Below are 9687 nucleotides of genomic sequence, written 5' to 3'. Positions count from 1 at the left end.
TTGGAGCTGTTGGAATTATGCCCTAGAGGCAATGATAAATGAACTTATTATTATAATTCATGTATCAAGATAATAGTTTATTATCCATGCTATAATTGTATTGAATGAAGACTCATTTACATGTGTGGATACATAGACAAAACACCGTCCCTAGCATGCCTCTAGTTGGCTAGCCAGTTGATCGATGATAGTCAGTATCTTCTGATTATGAACAAGGTGTTGTTGCTTGATAACTGGATCACGTCATTGGGAGAATCACGTGATGGACTAGACCCAAACTAATAGACGTAGCATGTTGATCGTGTCATTTTGTTGCTACTGTTTTCTGCGTGTCAAGTATTTATTCCTATGACCATGAGATCATATAACTCACTGACACCGGAGGAATGCTTTGTGTGTATTAAACGTCGCAACGTAACTGGGTGACTATAAAGATGCTCTACAGGTATCTCCGAAGGTGTTAGTTGATTTAGTATGGATCAAGACTGGGATTTGTCACTCCGTGTGACGGAGAGGTATCTCGGGGCCCACTCGGTAATACAACATCACACACAATCCTTGCAAGCAATGTAACTTAGTGTAAGTTGCGGGATCTTGTATTACGGAACGAGTAAAGAGACTTGCCGGTAAACGAGATTGAAATAGGTATGCGGATACTGACGATCGAATCTCGGGCAAGTAACATACCGAAGGACAAAGGGAATGACATACGGGATTATACGAATCCTTGGCACTGAGGTTCAAACGATAAGATCTTCGTAGAATATGTAGGATCCAATATGGGCATCCAGGTCCCGCTATTGGATATTGACCGAGGAGTCTCTCGGGTCATGTCTACATAGTTCTCGAACCCGCAGGGTCTGCACACTTAAGGTTCGACGTTGTTTTATGCGTATTTGAGTTATATGGTTGGTTACCGAATGTTGTTCGGAGTCCCGGATGAGATCACGGACGTTACGAGGGTTTCCGGAATGGTCCGGAAACGAAGATTGATATATAGGATGACCTCATTTGATTACCGGAAGGTTTTCGGAGTTACCGGGAATGTACCGGGAATGACGAATGGGTTCCGGGAGTTCACCGGGGGGGCAACCCACCCCGGGGAAGCCCATAGGCTTTGGGGAGACACACCAACCCTTAGTGGGCTGGTGGGACAGCCCCAAAGGGGCTTATGCGCCAAGAGAAGGAAATCAAAGGAAAAGAAAAAAAAAAGAGGGAAGAAGTGGGAAGGGAGGGGGACTCCTCCCACCAAACCAAGTCCAACTCGGTTTGGGGGGGAGTCCTCCCCCCCTTGGCTCGGCCGACCCCTTGAGGGTCCCTTGGACCCCAAGGCAAGGTCCCCCTCCCTCCTCCTATATATATGGGGCTTTTAGGGCAGATTTGAGACGACTTTCTCACGGCTGCCCGACCACATACCTCCATAGTTTTTCCTCTAGATCGCGTTTCTGCGGAGCTCGGGCGGAGCCCTGCTGAGACGAGATCATCACCAACCTCCGGAGCTCCATCACGCTGCAGGAGAACTCTTCTACCTCTCTGTCTCTCTTGCTGGATCAAGAAGGCCGAGATCATCGTCGAGCTGTACGTGTGCTGAACGCGGAGGTGCCGTCCGTTCGGTACTAGATCGTGGGACTGATCGCGGGATTGTTCGCGGGGCGGATCGAGGGACGTGAGGACGTTCCACTACATCAACCGCGTTCTCTAACGCTTCTGCTGAACGATCTACAAGGGTACGTAGATCACTCATCCCCTCTCGTAGATGGACATCACCATGATAGGTCTTCGTGCGCGTAGGAAAATTTTTGTTTCCCATGCGACGTTCCCCAACAGTGGCATCATGAGCTAGGTTCATGCGTAGATGTCTTCTCGAGTAGAACACAAAAGGTTTTGTGGGCGGTGATGTGCGTTTTCCTGCCCTCCTTAGTCTTTTCTTGATTTCGCGGTATTGTTGGATTGAAGCGGCTTGGACCGACATTACTCGTACGCTTACGAGAGACTGGTTTCATCGTTACGAGTAACCCCCTTTGCTCAAAGATGACTGGCAAGTGACGGTTTCTCCAACTTTAGTTGAATCGGATTTGACCGAGGAAGTCCTTGGATGAGGTTAAATAGCAACTCATATATCTCCGTTGTGGTGTTTGCGTAAGTAAGATGCGATCCTACTAGATACCCTTGGTCACCACGTAAAACATGCAACAACAAAATTAGAGGACGTCTAACTTGTTTTTGCAGGGTATGATTGTGATGTGATATGGCCAACGATGTGATGTGATATATTGGATGTATGAGATGATCATGTTGTAATAGAAATATCGACTTGCACGTCGATGGTACGGCAACCGGCAGGAGCCATAGGGTTGTCTTTATACTAACATATGTGCTTGCAGATGCGTTTACTATTTTGCTAGGATGTAGCTTTAGTAGTAATAGCATAAGTAGCACGACAACCTCGATGGCAACACGTTGATGGATGATCATGGTGTGGCACCGGTGACAAGTAGATCGTGCCGGTGCTTTGGTGATGGAGATCAAGAAGCACGTGATGATGGCCATATCATGTCACTTATGAATTGCATGTGATGTTAATCCTTTTATGCACCTTGTTTTGCTTAGAACGACGGTAGCATTATGAGGTGATCTCTCACTAAAATTTCAAGACGAAATTGTGTTCTCCCCGACTGTGCACCGTTGCTACAGTTCGTCGTTTCGAGACACCACGTGATGATCGGGTGTGATAGACTCAACGTTCACATACAACGGGTGCAAAACAGTTGCGCACGCGGAACACTCGGGTTAAGCTTGACGAGCCTAGCATGTACAGACATGGCCTTGGAACACATGAGACCAAAAGGTCGATCATGAATCATATAGTTGATATGATTAGCATAGGGATGCTTACCACTGAAACTACTCTCGACTCACGTGATGATCGGACTTGGGATAGTGTAAGTGGATCATGAACCACTCAAATGACTAGAGAGATGTACTTTTTGAGTGGGAGTTTAGCATATAATTTGATTAAGTTGAACTCTAATTATCTTGAACATAGTCTAAGTCCACTTTGAATATATTTGTGTTGTAGATCATGGCTCATGCGACAGTCATCCTGAATTTTAATACGTTCCTGGAGAAAGCTAAGTTGAAAGATGATGGAAGCAACTTTGTAGACTGGGCTCGTAATCTTAAGCTAATCTTACAAGCTGGGAAGAAGGATTATGTCCTTAATGCTGCGCTAGGAGATGAACCACCCGCTACGGCTGATCAGGATGTTAAGAACGCTTGGTTAGCACGTAAGGAGGACTACTCAATAGTTCAATGTGCAGTCTTGTATGGCTTGGAACCGGGACTTCAACGTCGCTTTGAGCGTCATGGAGCATTTGAGATGTTCCAGGAGTTGGAGTTTATCTTTCAGAAGAACGCTCGGATCGAGAGGTATGAGACCTCCGATAAATTCTATGCTTGCAAGATGGAGGAAAACTCGTCTGTCAGTGAACATGTGCTCAAAATGTCTGGGTACTCGAACCGTCTAGCTGAACTGGGGATTGAACTCCCGCAAGAAGCTATCACTGACAGAATCCTTCAATCACTGCCGCCAAGCTATAAAGGCTTTGTGTTGAACTACAACATGCAAGGGATGAACAAGTCTCCCGGCGAGTTGTTTGCGATGCTGAAAGTCGCAGAGTCTGAACTCCGTAAAGAGCATCAAGTGTTGATGGTGAGCAAGACCACTAGTTTCAAGAGAAACGGCAAAGGCAAGAAGGGCAATTCGAAGAAGAGCGGCACGCCTGTTGCCAATCCGCCGAAGAAACCCAAAGCTGGACCTAAGCCTGAAACAGAGTGCTTCTATTGCAAGGGTATGGGTCATTGGAAGCGCAATTGCCCCAAGTATCTGGCAGATAAGAAGGCGGGCAAAGAAAAATCAGGTATATTTGATATACATGTTATTGATGTGTACTTAACCGGCTCTCGTAGTAGTGCCTGGGTATTTGATACCGGTTCTGTTGCTCACATTTGCAACTCGAAGCAGGAACTGCGGAATAGACGAAGGCTGGCGAAAGACGAAGTGACGATGCGCGTAGGAAACGGTTCCAAGGTTGATGCAATCGCCGTCGGCACAGTGTCACTTCAGCTACCATCGGGATTAGTGATGAACTTAAATCATTGTTATTTAGTGCCTGCGTTGAGCATGAACATTATATCTGGATCTTGTTTATTGCGAGACGGTTACTCTTTTAGGTCTGAGAATAATGGTTGTTCAATTTCTATGAGTAACATCTTTTATGGTCATGCACCGAATGTGAGAGGATTGTTCATATTGAACCTTGATAGCGATACGCATATACATAACATTGAGACCAAAAGAGTTAGAGTAAACAATGATAGCGCCATATTTTTGTGGCACTGCCGCTTAGGTCATATTGGTGTAAAGCGCATGAAGAAACTCCATGCTGATGGACTTTTGGAGTCACTTGACTTTGATTCACTTGACACATGCGAACCATGCCTCATGGGCAAGATGACTAAGACTCCGTTCTCTGGAACAATGGAGCGTGCAAGTGACTTGTTGGAAATCATACATACCGATGTGTGTGGTCCAATGAGCGTGGAGGCACGCGGCGGATATCGTTATTTTCTCACCTTCACTGACGATTTAAGTAGATATGGTTATGTCTACTTGATGAAGCACAAGTCTGAAACATTTGAAAAGTTCAAGCAATTTCAGAGTGAAGTGGAAAATCATCGTACCAAGAAGATCAAGTTCCTACGGTCTGATCGTGGGGGTGAATATCTGAGTTTCGAGTTTGGTGCTCACTTAAGACAATGTGGAATTATTTCACAGTTAACACCGCCTGGAACACCACAGCGTAATGGTGTGTCCGAACGTCGTAATCGTACTTTGTTAGAGATGGTGCGATCTATGATGTCTCTTACTGATTTGCCGTTATCGTTTTGGGGTTATGCATTAGAAACAGCTGCATTCACTTTAAATAGGGCACCATCAAAATCTGTTGAGACGACACCATACGAACTGTGGTATGGCAGAAGGCCAAAGTTGTCGTTTCTTAAAGTTTGGGGATGTGATGCTTATGTCAAAAAGCTTCAGCCTGAAAAGCTGGAACCCAAAGCGGAAAAGTGCGTCTTCATAGGTTACCCAAAAGAGACAGTTGGGTACACCTTCTATCTCAAATCCGAGGGCAAAGTGTTTGTTGCTAAGAACGGAACTTTTCTCGAGAAGGAGTTTCTCTCGAGAGAATTGAGTGGGAGGAAGATAGAACTTGACGAGGTTGTCGAACCTATCATCCCTCTGGATGGTGGCGCGGGGCAAGGGGAAACCTCTGTCGTTGCGACGCAGGTTGAGGAGGAAGTCAATGATGATGATCATGAAACTCCAGTTCAAGTTTCTGTTGAACCACGCAGGTCGACGAGATCACGCGCTGCTCCAGAGTGGTACGGTAATCCCGTCTTATCAATCATGTTGTTAGACAACGATGAACCTGCAAATTATGAAGAAGCAATGGTGGGCCCAGATTCCAACAAATGGCTAGAAGCCATGAAATCCGAGATAGGATCCATGTATGAGAACAAAGTGTGGACTTTGGAGATACTACCTGAGGGCCGCAAGGCTATTCAGAACAAATGGATCTTTAAGAAGAAGACGGACGCTGACGGTAATGTGACCGTTTATAAAGCTCGACTTGTGGCAAAGGGTTTTTCACAAGTTCCAGGAGTTGACTACGATGAGACCTTCTCACCCGTAGCGATGCTTAAGTCCGTCAGAATCATGTTAGCAATAGCTGCATTTTTTGATTATGAAATCTGGCAGATGGATGTCAAAACGGCGTTCCTTAACGGTTTCCTTAAGGAAGAGTTGTATATGATGCAACCCGAAGGTTTTGTCGATCCTAAAAATGTTGACAAGGTGTGCAAGCTCCAGCGATCCATTTATGGACTGGTGCAAGCATCTCGGAGTTGGAACAAACGCTTTGATGAGGTGATCAAAGCATTTGGGTTTATACAAGTGGTTGGAGAATCTTGTATTTACAAGAAAGTGAGTGGGAGCTCTGTGGCGTTTCTAATATTATATGTGGATGACATATTACTGATGGAAACAACGTAGAGCTTTTGGAGAGCATAAAAGGTTACTTGAATAAAAGTTTCTCTATGAAGGACCTAGGAGAAGCTGCTTACATTCTAGGCATTAAGATCTATAGGGATAGATCAAAACGCCTGATAGGACCTTCACAAAGCGCATACCTTGATAAAGTTTTGAAGAGGTTCAAAATGGAACAGTCCAAGAAAGGGTTCTTGCCAGTGTTACAAGGTACGAGATTGAGTAAGACTAAGTGCCCAGCAACTGATGAAGATAGAGAGCATATGCGCTCCGTCCCCTATGCTTCAGCCATAGGTTCTATCATGTATGCGATGTTGTGCACTAGACCGGATGTTAGCCTGGCCATAAGTATGGCAGGTAGGTTCCAGAGTAATCCAGGAGTGGATCACTGGACAGCGGTCAAGAATATCCTGAAGTACCTGAAAAGGACTAAGGAGATGTTTCTCGTGTATGGAGGTGACGAAGAGCTCGCCGTAAAAGGTTACGTCGATGCAAGCTTTGACACAGATCCGGACGACTCTAAGTCACAAACCAGATACGTATTTATTCTTAATGGGGGTGCAGTAAGCTGGTGCAGTTCCAAGCAAAGCGTCGTAGCAGATTCTACATGTGAAGCGGAGTACATGGCTGCCTCGGAGGCGGCTAAGGAGGGTGTCTGGATGAAGCAGTTCATGACGGATCTTGGAGTGGTGCCAAGTGCACTGGATCCAATAACCTTGTTCTGTGACAACACTGGTGCCATTGCTCTGGCAAAGGAACCAAGGTTTCACAAGAAGACCAAACACATAAAACGACGCTTCAACCTCATCCGCGACTACGTCGAGGAGGAGGACGTAAATATATGCAAAGTGCACACGGATCTGAATGTAGCAGACCCGCTGACTAAACCTCTTCCACGGCCAAAACATGATCGACACCAGAACTGTATGGGTGTTAGATTTATTACAATGTAATTCACATGGTGATGTGAGGGCTGGATTATTGACTCTAGTGCAAGTGGGAGACTGTTGGAATTATTCCCTAGAGGCAATGATAAATGAACTTATTATTATAATTCCTGTATCAAGATAATAGTTTATTATCCATGCTATAATTGTATTGAATGAAGACTCATTTACATGTGTGGATACATAGACAAAACATCGTCCCTAGCATGCCTCTAGTTGCCTAGCCAGTTGATCGATGATAGTCAGTGTCTTCTGATTATGAACAAGGTGTTGTTGCTTGATAATTGGATCACGTCATTGGGAGAATCACGTGATGGACTAGACCCAAACTAATAGACGTAGCATGTTGATCGTGTCATTTTGTTGCTACTGTTTTCTGCGTGTCAAGTATTTATTCCTATGACCATGAGATCATATAACTCACTGACACCGGAGGAATGCTTTGTGTGTATTGAACGTCGCAACGTAACTGGGTGACTATAAAGATGCTCTACAGGTATCTCCGAAGGTGTTAGTTGATTTAGTATGGATCAAGACTGGGATTTGTCACTCCGTGTGACGGAGAGGTATCTCGGGGCCCACTCGGTAATACAACATCACACACAAGCCTTGCAAGCAATGTAACTTAGTGTAAGTTGCGGGATCTTGTATTACGGAACGATTAAAGAGACTTGCCGGTAAACGAGATTGAAATAGGTATGCGAATACTGACGATCGAATCTCGGGCAAGTAACATACCGAAGGACAAAGGGAATGACATACGGGATTATACGAATCCTTGGCACTGAGGTTCAAACGATAAGATCTTCGTAGAATATGTAGGATCCAATATGGGCATCCAGGTCCCGCTATTGGATATTGACCGAGGAGTCTCTCGGGTCATGTCTACATAGTTCTCGAACCCGCAGGGTCTGCACACTTAAGGTTCGACGTTGTTTTATGCATATTTGAGTTATATGGTTGGTTACCGAATGTTGTTCGGAGTCCCAGATGAGATCACGGACATCACGAGGGTTTCCGGAATGGTCCGGAAACGAAGATTGATATATAGGATGACCTCATTTGATTACCGGAAGGTTTTCGGAGTTACCGGGAATGTCCTGGGAATGACGAATGGGTTCCGGGAGTTCACCGGGGGGGCAACCCACCCCGGGGAAGCCCATAGGCTTTGGGGAGACACACCAGCCCTTAGTGGGCTGGTGGGACAGCCCCAAAGGGGCCTATGCGCCAAGAGAAGGAAATCAAAGGAAAAGAAAAAAAAAGAGGGAAGAAGTGGGAAGGGAGGGGGACTCCTCCCACCAAACCAAGTCCAACTCGGTTTGGGGGGGGAGTCCTCCCCCCCTTGGCTCGTCCGACCCCTTGAGGGTCCCTTGGACCCCAAGGCAAGGCCCCCCTCCCTCCTCCTATATATATGGGGCTTTTAGGGCAGATTTGAGACGACTTTCTCACGGCTGCCCGACCACATACCTCCATAGTTTTTCCTCTAGATCGCGTTTCTGCGGAGCTCGGGCGGAGCCCTGCTGAGACGAGATCATCACCAACCTCCGGAGCGCCGTCACGCTGCCGGAGAACTCTTCTACCTCTCCGTCTCTCTTGCTGGATCAAGAAGGCCGAGATCATCGTCAAGCTGTACGTGTGCTGAACGCGGAGGTGCCGTCCGTTCGGTACTAGATCGTGGGACTGATCGCGGGATTGTTCGCGGGGCGGATCGAGGGACGTGAGGACGTTCCACTACATCAACCGCGTTCTCTAACGCTTCTGCTGTACGATCTACAAGGGTACGTAGATCACTCATCCCCTCTCGTAGATGGACATCACCATGATAGGTCTTCGTGCGCGTAGGAAATTTTTTGTTTCCCATGCGACGTTCCCCAACAGGAGCCCCGTTTCTAAACTGTATAACATGCCACACCTAACCAGAGAGTAGTCATCACTCCGCATTTGCCAGACGTTCAGAATGTCCTGGGCTGATGTGGGAGCGGGAGTGTCACCTAGCGGCGCATCAAGGACACAAGCCTTTTTAGCTGCTTCAAGGATGAGCTTCAAGTTGCGAACCTAGTCCGCATAGTTGCTACCATCATCTTTCAGCTTGTTTTTCTCTAGGAATGCGTTGAAATTGAGGTTGACGTTGGCCATCTACAATATTTATAAAGACAACTTTTAGACTAAGTTCATGACAATTAAGTTCATTTAATCAAATTAAGTATGAACTCCCACTTAAATCGACATCCCTCTAGTCATCTAAGTGATACATGATCGATGTTGACTAACCCGTGCCCGATCATCACGTGAGACGGACTAGTCACCATGGTGAGCAACTTCATGCTGATCGTATTCAACCATACGACTCATGTTCGACCTTTCGGTCTCTTGTATTTGAGGTCATGTCTGTACATGCTAAGCTCGTCGAGTCAACCTAGGTGTTTCGCGTGTGTAAATCTGGCTTACACCCGTTGTATGCGAACGTTAGAATCTATCACACCCGATCATCACGTGGTGCTTCGAGACAACGATCCTTCGCAACGGTTCACACTTAGGGGAATGCGTTCTCGAAATTTTAAGAGGGATCATCTTATTATGCTACCGTCGTTCTAAGCAATAAGATGAAAAACATGATAAACATCACAATGC

Source organism: Hordeum vulgare, chromosome 6H, assembly GCF_904849725.1.
Source record: "Hordeum vulgare subsp. vulgare chromosome 6H, MorexV3_pseudomolecules_assembly, whole genome shotgun sequence".
Lineage (NCBI taxonomy): Eukaryota > Viridiplantae > Streptophyta > Magnoliopsida > Poales > Poaceae > Hordeum > Hordeum vulgare.
The sequence above is the reverse complement of the archived record's forward strand: the minus strand, read 5'-3'. Positions refer to the sequence as shown.